Raw genomic sequence first — 10,531 nt, 5'->3', positions numbered from 1 at the left:
CTCCCCCCTCCCACCCCCTCCTCTTGTCCCCAGCCCACCCCCCATTCCCATCTCCTCCAGGGCAAAGCCTCCCCCGAGGACTGCGATCAACCTGGTAGACTCAGTCCAGGCAGGTCCAGTCCCCTCCTCCCAGACTGAGCCAAGTGTCCCTGCATAAGCTCCAGGTTTCAAACAGCCAACTCATGCAATGAGCACATGACTTGGTCCCACTGCCTAGATGCCTCCCAAACTGATCAAGCCAATCAACTGTCTCACCTATTCAGAGGACCTGATCCAGCTGGGAGCCCCTCAGCCTTTGGTTCATAGTTCATGTGTTTCCATTCATTTGGCTATTTTTTTTTCAATAACTGAGTAAAACCGAAATTTATTATAAGCCACAGTCGTCCTAGGGACCTCCATGCTCTATATATAGCCTCCATGGTTCTATGGGTTGTGGTCTGATTGTTCTTTATTTTATATCTAGAATCCATTTATGAGTGAGTACATACCATGACTGTCTTTCTGGGTTTGGGTTACTTCACTCAGGATGACTTTTTCTAGTTCCATCCATTTGCCTGCAAATTTCATGCTTTCATTGTTTTTCTCTGCTGAGTAGTACTCCTTTGTGTATATGTACCACATTTTTTTCATCCATTCTTCCGTTGACGGGCATCTAGGTTGTTTCCAGGTTCTGGATATTACAAATAGTGCTGCTATGAACATAGCTGAGCATGTATCTTTATGGTATGAATCAGCATTCCTTGGGTATATGCCCAAGAGTGGGATGGCTGGGTCTTGAGGTAGTTCGATTCCTAATTTTCTGAGAAACCGCCATACTGATTTCCACAGTGGTTGTACAAGTTTACATTCCCACCAACAGTGGAGGAGTGTTCCCTTTGCTCCACATCCTCTCCAACATTGGTTGTCATTGGTGTTTTTGATCGTAGCCATTCTGACAGGTGTAAGGTGGTATCTCAGAGTCGTTTTGATTTGCATTTCTCTGATGATTAAGGATGTTGAGCATTTCTTTAAGTGTCTTTCAGCCATTTGTGATTCTTGTTTTGTGAATTCTCTGTTTAGCTCTTTAGCCCATTTTTTAATTGGACTGTTCAGTATTTTGATGTCTAGGGAAAACCTATCTTGAAAGGAGAAGCAAAAAGAGTGTTGGGGACATAGCTCATGGGTAGTGAGTTTGTTTAGCATATCCAAGGCCCTGCACTAAACAATAAATAAATAAATAAATAAATAAATAAATAAATAAATAAATAAACAAATAAATGAAATGAAATGAAATGAAAGGAGGTAGGGAGGTAGAGTCTGCTCTTCTGGAGTCTGAGCTCTTAACCCACAGAACCTAGTGGCGGGGATGGTACAGTCCCGTGGATCAACAACAGGGGGCGCCCTGGGGGCCTGGACTCAACTGGCCTGTGGAGTAGGGCAGGCAGCCTGGACTCTGCAGCACTCCGGTTTCCCAGATGCCCCGTGTCTCCCACCCCTGCCACTTCCCATTTGGCCACAGGACTTTGCGGGATTAGGACTGTTGATAGGAAGCTGGGAGCTGAGAGCTGGGGGGTGGGGTGACTCAGGAGCTGCAGGAGGAGCAGAGGTCAGGGGTCAAAGGTCCCACTGCTGTGTCTAAGTTAACTCTTAGAAATTGCCCCTGCCCCCGAGACTCCTCCCAGCGTCACTGGCCATTAGCTAATGTGGGACACATCAGAAGGTTTGTCGTCAGGACGATGCAGATCAATTACATTGTGTAGCAGGAGTCAGTGCCCGACATTAAAGGGACTGTGCCTAGGGTGATATCAGGATGCTTAGTGTTAACTGTCAACTTGACAGAGTCCAGAGCTACCTGGGAGACAGGCCTCCGGACTATACCTGCGGGGAGTCACCTTGATTTTGTTCATTGAGGTGGGAAGACCCGCCCACTGTGGGTGGCACCACTCCCTGGCTGGGATCCTGGACTGTGTATAAACAGAGAAAGGGAGATGAGCGACCACATGTGTTCATCTTCCTCGGCTCCCTGGTTGTGGGTGGGATGTGACTGGCTGTTTCAAACTCCTGCTGCCTCGATTTCCCTGTCATGGCGGACTGGACCATGGAGCTGTGAGCTGAACGGACCCTTTCTCTGGAGCTGCTTTGGTCAGAGTGCTTTGTCACAGCGACAGGAAGACAAACCAACCCTAGGACAGCATCTAAGACATTGACGGTGGTGAACTACAACTCGGGCATCTCCCGCCCCTGATACTAAACACAACCCGGCCTCAAGGGGGAACGGATTGGCTCAATCCTAGAGGGTCAGGGCTGGGTTTGGACAGGGGACTACAGGTACCAGAGATGAAGAGTGGAGCAGTGAGGCCCACACCTGGAATCCTAACACTTAGGAGGTAGAAGCAGGAGGATTAGGAGTTCAAAGTCATTCTTGCCTATACCGGTGAGTTTGAGGGCAGCCTGGGCTGTCCTGTCTCGGAAAAAAAAAAAAAAAAGGAGGGAGTGGTTAGAAAGAAGCCACAGCTATCCCATTGCTATTTCAGGTCCCCAGGGCATTTCTCACAGACAGGATTTGGAGGAGGTGGCGGCTTTGATGGGCAGACAGAGGACCACCATGGGACCAGAATGTTGGGAGCTGAGGTCCTGAAGCTCCCATTTCACGGACCCAGAGAGTGAGGTTTAGGGACCTTCTTGTTGACATCCACCCTCCAACTGCTGTTCTCCGTGGAGCCACCTGTCCAGATGTGGGGTCTGGTCAGTGACACCTGCCAGCTCGAGTCTCGGGCCGCAGTGGGAAACCCTATGGTAGAACCTTCAGAAGTAGTGGTTCTCACACCTGTGCCCGCCCCCGCTGCGCCCACAGCCTTCGTGGATTCACGCTTCAGTGTCTGCTGTACCCCCGAATCTTGGGAAAGCCAGGGCTGCCTACCCGCCCATCCTGGGTTCAGGGCCTTGCTTTGGGCCACCACCCTGCCTCAGGGCAGGGTTGGGCTTCTAAGACCTCTGCTTCAAAATCACCTGCACACACAACTGGGTCTGGAGGCTTTGAGGACAGTGTCGGGTTAGGATGTGCCCAGGACTTTCCTTTCCTTCAGACATGTTGGGCCCAGAGATGAAGGAACCATGGCCTGTGAACAACTAGGTATGTGAGGAGACATGTCAGTCAGTACAGAGCTTTTGACACAAGCATAAAGGACCCAAGTTCAAGCCCATGTGTTTGTGTTACTTCTTTATTGCTGGGAGAAAAGACTAAGGTAACTTAGAAAGTATCTATTGGGCATAGGGTTCGAGTTCATCACCATCGTGGTGGAGAATATGGCGGCAGGCAGGCAGGGGTGGCTTTGGAGCGGCAGGGAGCTCACATCTTGATCCCCAAGTATCAAGATGAGAGAGAAAAAGAGAGAGCAAGACAGAGAGACAGAGACAGAGAGACTGGGAATGGTACCAGTACCGGTTTTCCACTGGAGACCGAATACTCAAACCTATGGGTCCATGGGGGTCGTTCTTGCCAATCCATCGCACCATGTGAAAGCTAGATGTGGTGGTGCACATCTGTGACCCCAGCGCTGGGCAGTGGAGACAGAACTCATGAGCCAGCCTGGCTGAATCAGTGAGTGTGTGTGGGAGGGAGGGGGGGGAGGGAGGGAGAGAGAGAGAGAGAGAGATCCTGCCTCAAAAAAATAAGGTGGAGAGAGACTGAGGAAAACACCTCTGGCCTTCACTTACATGAGCACACACACACACACACACACACGCACACACACACACACACACACACCATATTAAAATCAAATAAATAGGGGCTCACCAAATGGCTCCGTGCAAGCTGGATGATCAGAACTAACCCCCAGGATTCCACAGAAAAGTGGAGAAGAACCGACTCCACAGAGTGGTCCTCTGACCTTCACATGTGAGGACACATCCCTCCCTCCCCACCACAAACAGAATAACACATAGAATTGTTTTAAGAAAGAAGATGAAGCGTCACATAGTTCCCAAGAGGAGGGCCCCCAAGGCCATGTAAGGGAGGGCTCTGGGGCAGAGGGCCCCAGTGGGGAGACATCCTGGGCCTGGGCTATGGCACAGGGACCCCTGTCGGGCTCCGCCCTGGGCGGGCAGAGCAGAGGAATGCCAGGCAGGCGACGGGCTCCGGGGTGTCCCACTGCACATGAGAACAATGCCAGAGACCCTGCCAGGGAGACAGAAACATTTACCCCCTTCTCCTGCGGTCCCAAAGACAATCCAAAATATGGCTGACGTTCATCCTGGAGAACCAGTGAGTCTCTGGGGCTGACTTACCGAGCCTGGGGGAGGGGCTGCCTGAGGGGTGGAGGTGACCCAAAGCCTCTGAAGTCTCTGAACATCTTCATCCAGCATGGATGATGGCTGCTCTGGACCAGGAGCCCTCTCTACCTCCTCCCTTCTGAATACTCTAGCACCTGCCTAGACTCCAGGGCCGTGTGCAGTCGGGATTATCCACAAGTGGTTGGGGGGCGTGGCTGGAACCTCAGGTGAGGGTAGAGTGACCCTCCTCACGCCTCCTTCCATGACAGAGTGCCAGTCAACAAGCTCAGCGGCCATGGTCTTTGGTCCTCAGGAGCAGCTGATCCGAAGAAGATGGCGGCCGTACCGCTTGGAGCACAGCGCTATATACACAAGTGTCTTCTGTGCATCCATAAGACAGGACGAAGATGCCTCAGGCAACATGGTGACTTCGATGGGTTTACCATGCCCCCGACAGTAGGACAGATCTGCATACAGTCGGTGCTCAACACTTGCTTTTGGGAGGAACAAAAGCTCAGCTTGTCTGTGGAGGGTCGAGAATGTGGTGGCTGGTCGGGAGGGACAATTATGAGGTCAGCTGCAGCTCATGGGACCCTGAGGACTTTTCCATGCTCCAGCCTCAGTGTCCCTGTTTCCCAGCCATGGTGACTGCCTCCAGGCCCAGCATACCTCTCTCTAAAATGGGACACAGCAGTATCTCATTGAGGCTTGGGGGTGGGAGAGTGGTGATAACACGATGCTGCCTCCTTGCCGCCACTGTACCCTCCTTGGGCTCCCAGGCTGCTCCAGCCTGGGTGTGGGTAGGGTCTTGCTTGCCTTTGCTGGGATTTAGGAAAGTTGGTCAGGGCAGAGGGCTCTCCACAGCTGCAGCCGGATCCCATGGGGGACCCTGTGAGGTGGTCTGGGGCCCCTTCACCCATATGCTGGGATACTTGAGACTCAAGCGACAAAATGTCCTCCTGTCCCTGCGGAGGGTGCCAACACACACTCTGGACTGTAGCCTTCAGCAATGGAATTTACTGGAAGACAGGAGGGAGCCCTGTCTGTGCTGTGTTAGAGGTATGACATCACCCGGAACCGCACACACCAGGGCTCTCTTTGGAGTAGCAGGCTGTCTGGGAGATGGGCTTCACCAAGGCTCCGGCGTGTGCTTCTCCTTTTGCAGTGAGGAGAACTGAGGCCCTTGCTCTGTTTCCCTTTTTGCCTCAGCTGCCAGGAAGCTCAGGCAAATCTGAAGGTCAGCTGCAGCACCCCCCCACAGTGTGGCGTGGCTCCCTCCAAGTTTCCTGCCGCTGGTTTCTGTGGATGTGGGAAGGGCGGTTCTAGGGAGGCAGATTCTCGCTTTCAAAAGGAAGGAAAGAGGAAGAAAAACTGGCTAGATGAAGTATGGCGGTGACGGCAAAGGAAGCCAGACCTAAATTCTAGGCATCGACACACTGTGTATTCTTGGGCCCTGTGATCACCCAACACATATCTATGAAGTCGGGGTGTGTGTGGGGGAAATCCCATTTACTCAATGGCCCCAGAAAATGGGAACAAAAGAGGCTGGCCCCAGAAACAAAGAGCATCTAAGAGGGCCTGGGTCTGCAGAAGGTTCTCTTGGGGAGAAGGGGGTGCCGGAGACCTTGGGCAGCAAGTCTGAGCGGGTCATTATTATTCAGGGCCGGTGTCATTTTTGTCCTTAAGCTGGAGTGTCCTTGAGATGCAGTCGACTCTCAGCTCCTAGGCCAATCCCCTAGAACTCTGCAGACCCACACACCATCGCTCTGCAATGAGCGCCGTCTACTCTTAATTAAAGAACAAGATTAGGGAGCCCTTGGGCCACACTTCAATGTCCTCTGGAGACCATCGGATGAACCGGGCTGCGAGAGGCGACAGGGACAGATGGCCGGCAGGGAGGCTCGGGGCAGAGCTCACTGGCTGCTGACCCTGGAATCAGCAGCCCCAGCGCTTAGCGTCTTGGCTGTTCAGATCATTTCTCCTCAGAATTGACGACACAGGGCAGAGAGAAAAATGAGAAGACGAAGATTCACCACGCAAGGGCAGTGTACGCAGAATGCATTGGCCACGCAGCCCGAGCAGCGGCTCAGTGCTCAAGAGCACTCAGAGGACCCGAGTTTGATTCCCAAACCCACTTGGCAGCTAACAACCCTCTGACACTCCAGCTTTGGGGGACGCGATGCCCCCCTTCTGGCCTCTGCAGGCACCACACACACATTTCCATATTTGCACAAACACACACATAAATAAACATGAACCTTAAACAAAAATAAAGCTGAGTGGCCTCGGACACAATTTGATTGCCATCTCTGCCACCCCACCTCTGGGGGCCACTGCCACCTTCCCAGCTGTGGCAGCCCTTTGGTTCCTAGCCTTGCCCCCTCCAATCCTACCTCACCCCACACACACCCACTTGAATAGTGTCTGAAGTGTTTGTCTAAAACTCAAATCTGATGATTTAGACTTGAAACCAGAGTAGGACTCCAACGGCCATCTGGCCATAGATGGTAACAGTAGCTAGAAGGTGGAGTCAAGTGTCCATGGGTAAATGAGTTGCATGTATGGACTGTGGTAGGTGGTATGCACATATTCGGTGGAATATTATTCACCCCTCAAAAGGAAGGCATCCTGTCATGGGTTATGGTACAAGTCAGTCATGCGGACACCAAGCTGGGGAAGCAAGGCAGGTGCAGAGGACAGAACGACAGGGTTCCACTACGGGACGTCCCTATGGCATCAGATCCAGAGACCGGGAATCCATGGTTGTCTCGGGGGAGGGGTTGGAGTTGCTATTTAATGAATGCAATTCCAGTTCTGAAAGACAAGGACGTTCTAGAGAGGGCTGGAAATGGTGGTTGCCGGTGTGAACGCTCCTGATGAGGAAGTACACGTTTCAAACTGGTAAAGGGGGCAAACTGTATGCCTATTTTACTACAATTTAAACAAACACAACTCTATTACATTTTAAATTATTTGTGTGCATGTGTGTTGAGGAACATGTGGATGCCTGGCCGTGTGTGCGGTGATCGGAGGACAACTGTAAGAGTTAATTCTCGCCGGGCGGTGGTGGCACATGCCTTTAATCCCAGCACTCGGGAGGCAGAGCCAGGCGGATCTCTGTGAGTTCGAGGCCAGCCTGGGCTACCAAGTGAGCTCAAGGAAAGGCACAAAGCTACGTAGAGAAACGCTGTCTCGAAAAACCAAAAAAAAAAAAAAAAAAAAGAGTTAATTCTCTTCTTCTCCCATGTGGGTCCTGAGGATTGAACTCAGGCCATCTGGGTTGGCAGCAGGCACCCTTACCTGCTGAGCCCTCCTGCTGGCCCTAAACAAACAAAACTCCAACAAGCCTCCTGGAAGGGAACAGAACAAAATCCCTTCAGTGGCTCCCACACCCCCTACAAGACTCTCAGCCCTCTCCACACTCCTCGCTGTAGGCTTCGGTACCTACTAGCTAGCTCATTGCCTGTGGGATGTGCAATGTCTATTGAATGAGCCCATGGCTCTGAGGCCGTTTGGCCCTTGGTTTCCCACAGCCCACAGCTGCCACAGTCCACCCCAGCCAAAGGCAAGAAGTGACTTCAAAAGGTGGGGATCTCTTCCCTACCCACTTGGGGGTGGTGACGCTCCCTCCCCACAAGGCCCTGGGCTAAGCCACTGGTTTCGTACTTCCTGGTGTGAGGTGGGGTTCTGTGCCCTCACTCCGAGGACGCTAGTTCCACAGCTCTTGCTTGCTGAGAAGCCTGCCTTTGCCAGGGCTGGGTGGAGGGAGTCCCACTCAGCGGTGGCGAGAAGGTAGCTTGTGAAGGTTGATATCTACGTTCAACTCGATGAGACCTAGAATCATAGGGGAGATGGCCACTGGGTGTGCCTGTGGGAGATTGCCTTGATGAGGTAAATTAAAGTGAGGAGAAGGCCTGCCCACTGTGGGTGGCACCATTCCCTGGCTTGGGATCCTGGACCGTACAAAAAGGAGAAAACGAACAGGGTGCAAGCGTTCCTTGCTCTCTGCTTCTCAGCTGTGCACTCGGGGTGAACAGATACACCAAGCTCTGGTCTCTTTGATCCTCCAGGACCGTGGACTGCGCCCTCAAACTGTGATCTAGTTGCTTTTGTATTTTATTACGGCAGCCGGAAAATAACTAAGGCCGTGTGCAGGCAATGAGTTTGTAATCCTCTAAAGGCAGGGCAGCCCACAGGAGGAGCCCTGCCAGCTGCCCAAGTGTCTCCTCTATAATTACAGAAGAGGAAGCGAGGTGGGGGCTTGGCCCAGCACTGCCAGCCCTGGCCAGTTTCATGTCCTCCTCCGTGGCCCCGGGTTCTGCACCACTTCGAGGTTTTTTTTTTTTTACTCATTTGACTCTGGGCCTGCCAGACCGTCAGAACGCCGAGGACCACAGTTACCCAGCTGTTCAGTGTCACCCTAGGCCAGTGGTTCCCGACCTTCCTAACGCTGTGACTCTTTAATACCGTTTCTCGAATTGTGGTGACCCCCAACCATAAAACTATTTCATTGCTACTTCATAACTGCATTTTTGCTGCTGTGATGAATCATGATGTTAAATATCTAATATGTGACCTCCAAAGGGGTCAGGTTGAGAAACACTTCCCTGGGCTAACAGGATCCACCACAGCCTTGGCACAGACATGGGGGACATCTTGCCCACTCAGCATCAAGGGGGACCTATCTGTGGACAGAAGCCATCCTTACTTGGCCCTCAGGAGACTATGGGCCTCACAGGTATGGGACAAGGACTCCAGATAGGAACATGAGGCCTGGGGACTGGGGTCAGACATCCCAGGCCTTGACCAGGGCTCTTCCTTAGCAACAAGGTGAAAGCCGAGCTTGTTATTCTTGTTGCACAAAGTGGAGGTCCTGCAGGCCGCAGACATGGCTCCAAGGTAGAGTGATTATCTTGAATGAACAAAGCCCTTGTTTCATCCCCAGCACCCCAGAAACTGGGGTGTGGTGGTGCACCCTGTAATCCCAGCATTTGGGAAGTGGAAGCAGGAAGATCATCGGAGGTCATGCTTGGCTACCTAGTGAGTCTGAGGCTAGCCTGGGTTACATGAGACCCTGCCTCCAAAAAAAGGAAAAAAAAATGGAGCTGTTGAAATGTGGAAACAATCACTCATTTATCCCCTATACAGGTTCAGGGTCCTCTGTGGTCTTGGGGTGGGGATGGGGGTGCTATGGAAACTGAGAACTGGGGTCCTTTTCCTTTGCTAGCTCTTCCCTTGCTTCCTCCAGCTTCCGAGGACAGGTTCCTCACCTTCCTGTTCTGTGAGGATGAGAGTAATGATTGACAGCAGCCCCCCAAGGGGAGGTGATTATTTGAACAAGGGGCATTCGGAGGATCTTACGAACAATGTCCATGGAATAGAGTTAGCAGCTAGCCAACACGGCCAGCTGCAGTGGGAGGGTTAGGCCTGGGCTCTGTGGGCACCTATGAGGCTAGGCCACAGGGAAGGAAGCCAGGGAGGCAGAGCCAATCTACTCTGAGCACACTGGCATGCTGGCGCCCTCGTGTGGCTGAAGTGGGGACCACACACAGAAATACTGCTGGATTCCAGGTTCAAGCTAACCTCGTGGGTCCTTCACCCTTCACCCAAGGGACCCTGGGGTTGGGCTCCACCTCTGTCTTGCTTTCTCCATGCATCCTCCTGAATCTCCATCGCTGGTCTCAGAGTGAAGGGTGCCAGGGCCTTGGGGCCCCAGGGCTGTGTGGAGTCAGGAGCTGCAGGGGTGGAGGCTGGGTCTGACTAGAGCTGATGATGTAGGCCTTTGATGTTCTGGGTCAGATCCTATCTCTCTCTACTCAGAATTTTATGCATCTTGACATTCCCCCGCCCGCCCCCCATTACTTCTGATAGTTAATGATATGGCACTGTTTATCACTGTGAACTTTTAGCTTCCCCTTGGGGTCACTCACCAGCCCCCCATGCCCCATAGAGGGAGGTAGGAATGGTGGGTATAGTCAACATGCAAAGCTCTCACAGGGAGTCCCGGGATGGTCCTCCAGTGTGCTCATCTGCTCACCCTAGCTCCTCCCTCTCCTCCCTTCCATCCTTTTCCCTCCTTCGATCCACCTTTGTTCATCCCTCTATCTTCTCTCATCCCTCCCTCCCTCACCTCTGACCATCCCCCCAACCCTCCATCATTGCCTCTCTGTCCGTCTGTCCACAGGCCACAGTGGCTCTAGGCTTGTCCTCTGTGGCCAACTGCCCCTTACTTCACCTGTGAGAACATGCCCCATGGGGGTACAAGTCACTTGTGCAG

The sequence above is a fragment of the Peromyscus leucopus genome, chromosome 20 (genome assembly GCF_004664715.2).
Source record: "Peromyscus leucopus breed LL Stock chromosome 20, UCI_PerLeu_2.1, whole genome shotgun sequence".
Taxonomy (NCBI): Eukaryota; Metazoa; Chordata; class Mammalia; order Rodentia; family Cricetidae; genus Peromyscus; species Peromyscus leucopus.
This window is presented reverse-complemented; position numbering follows the sequence as displayed.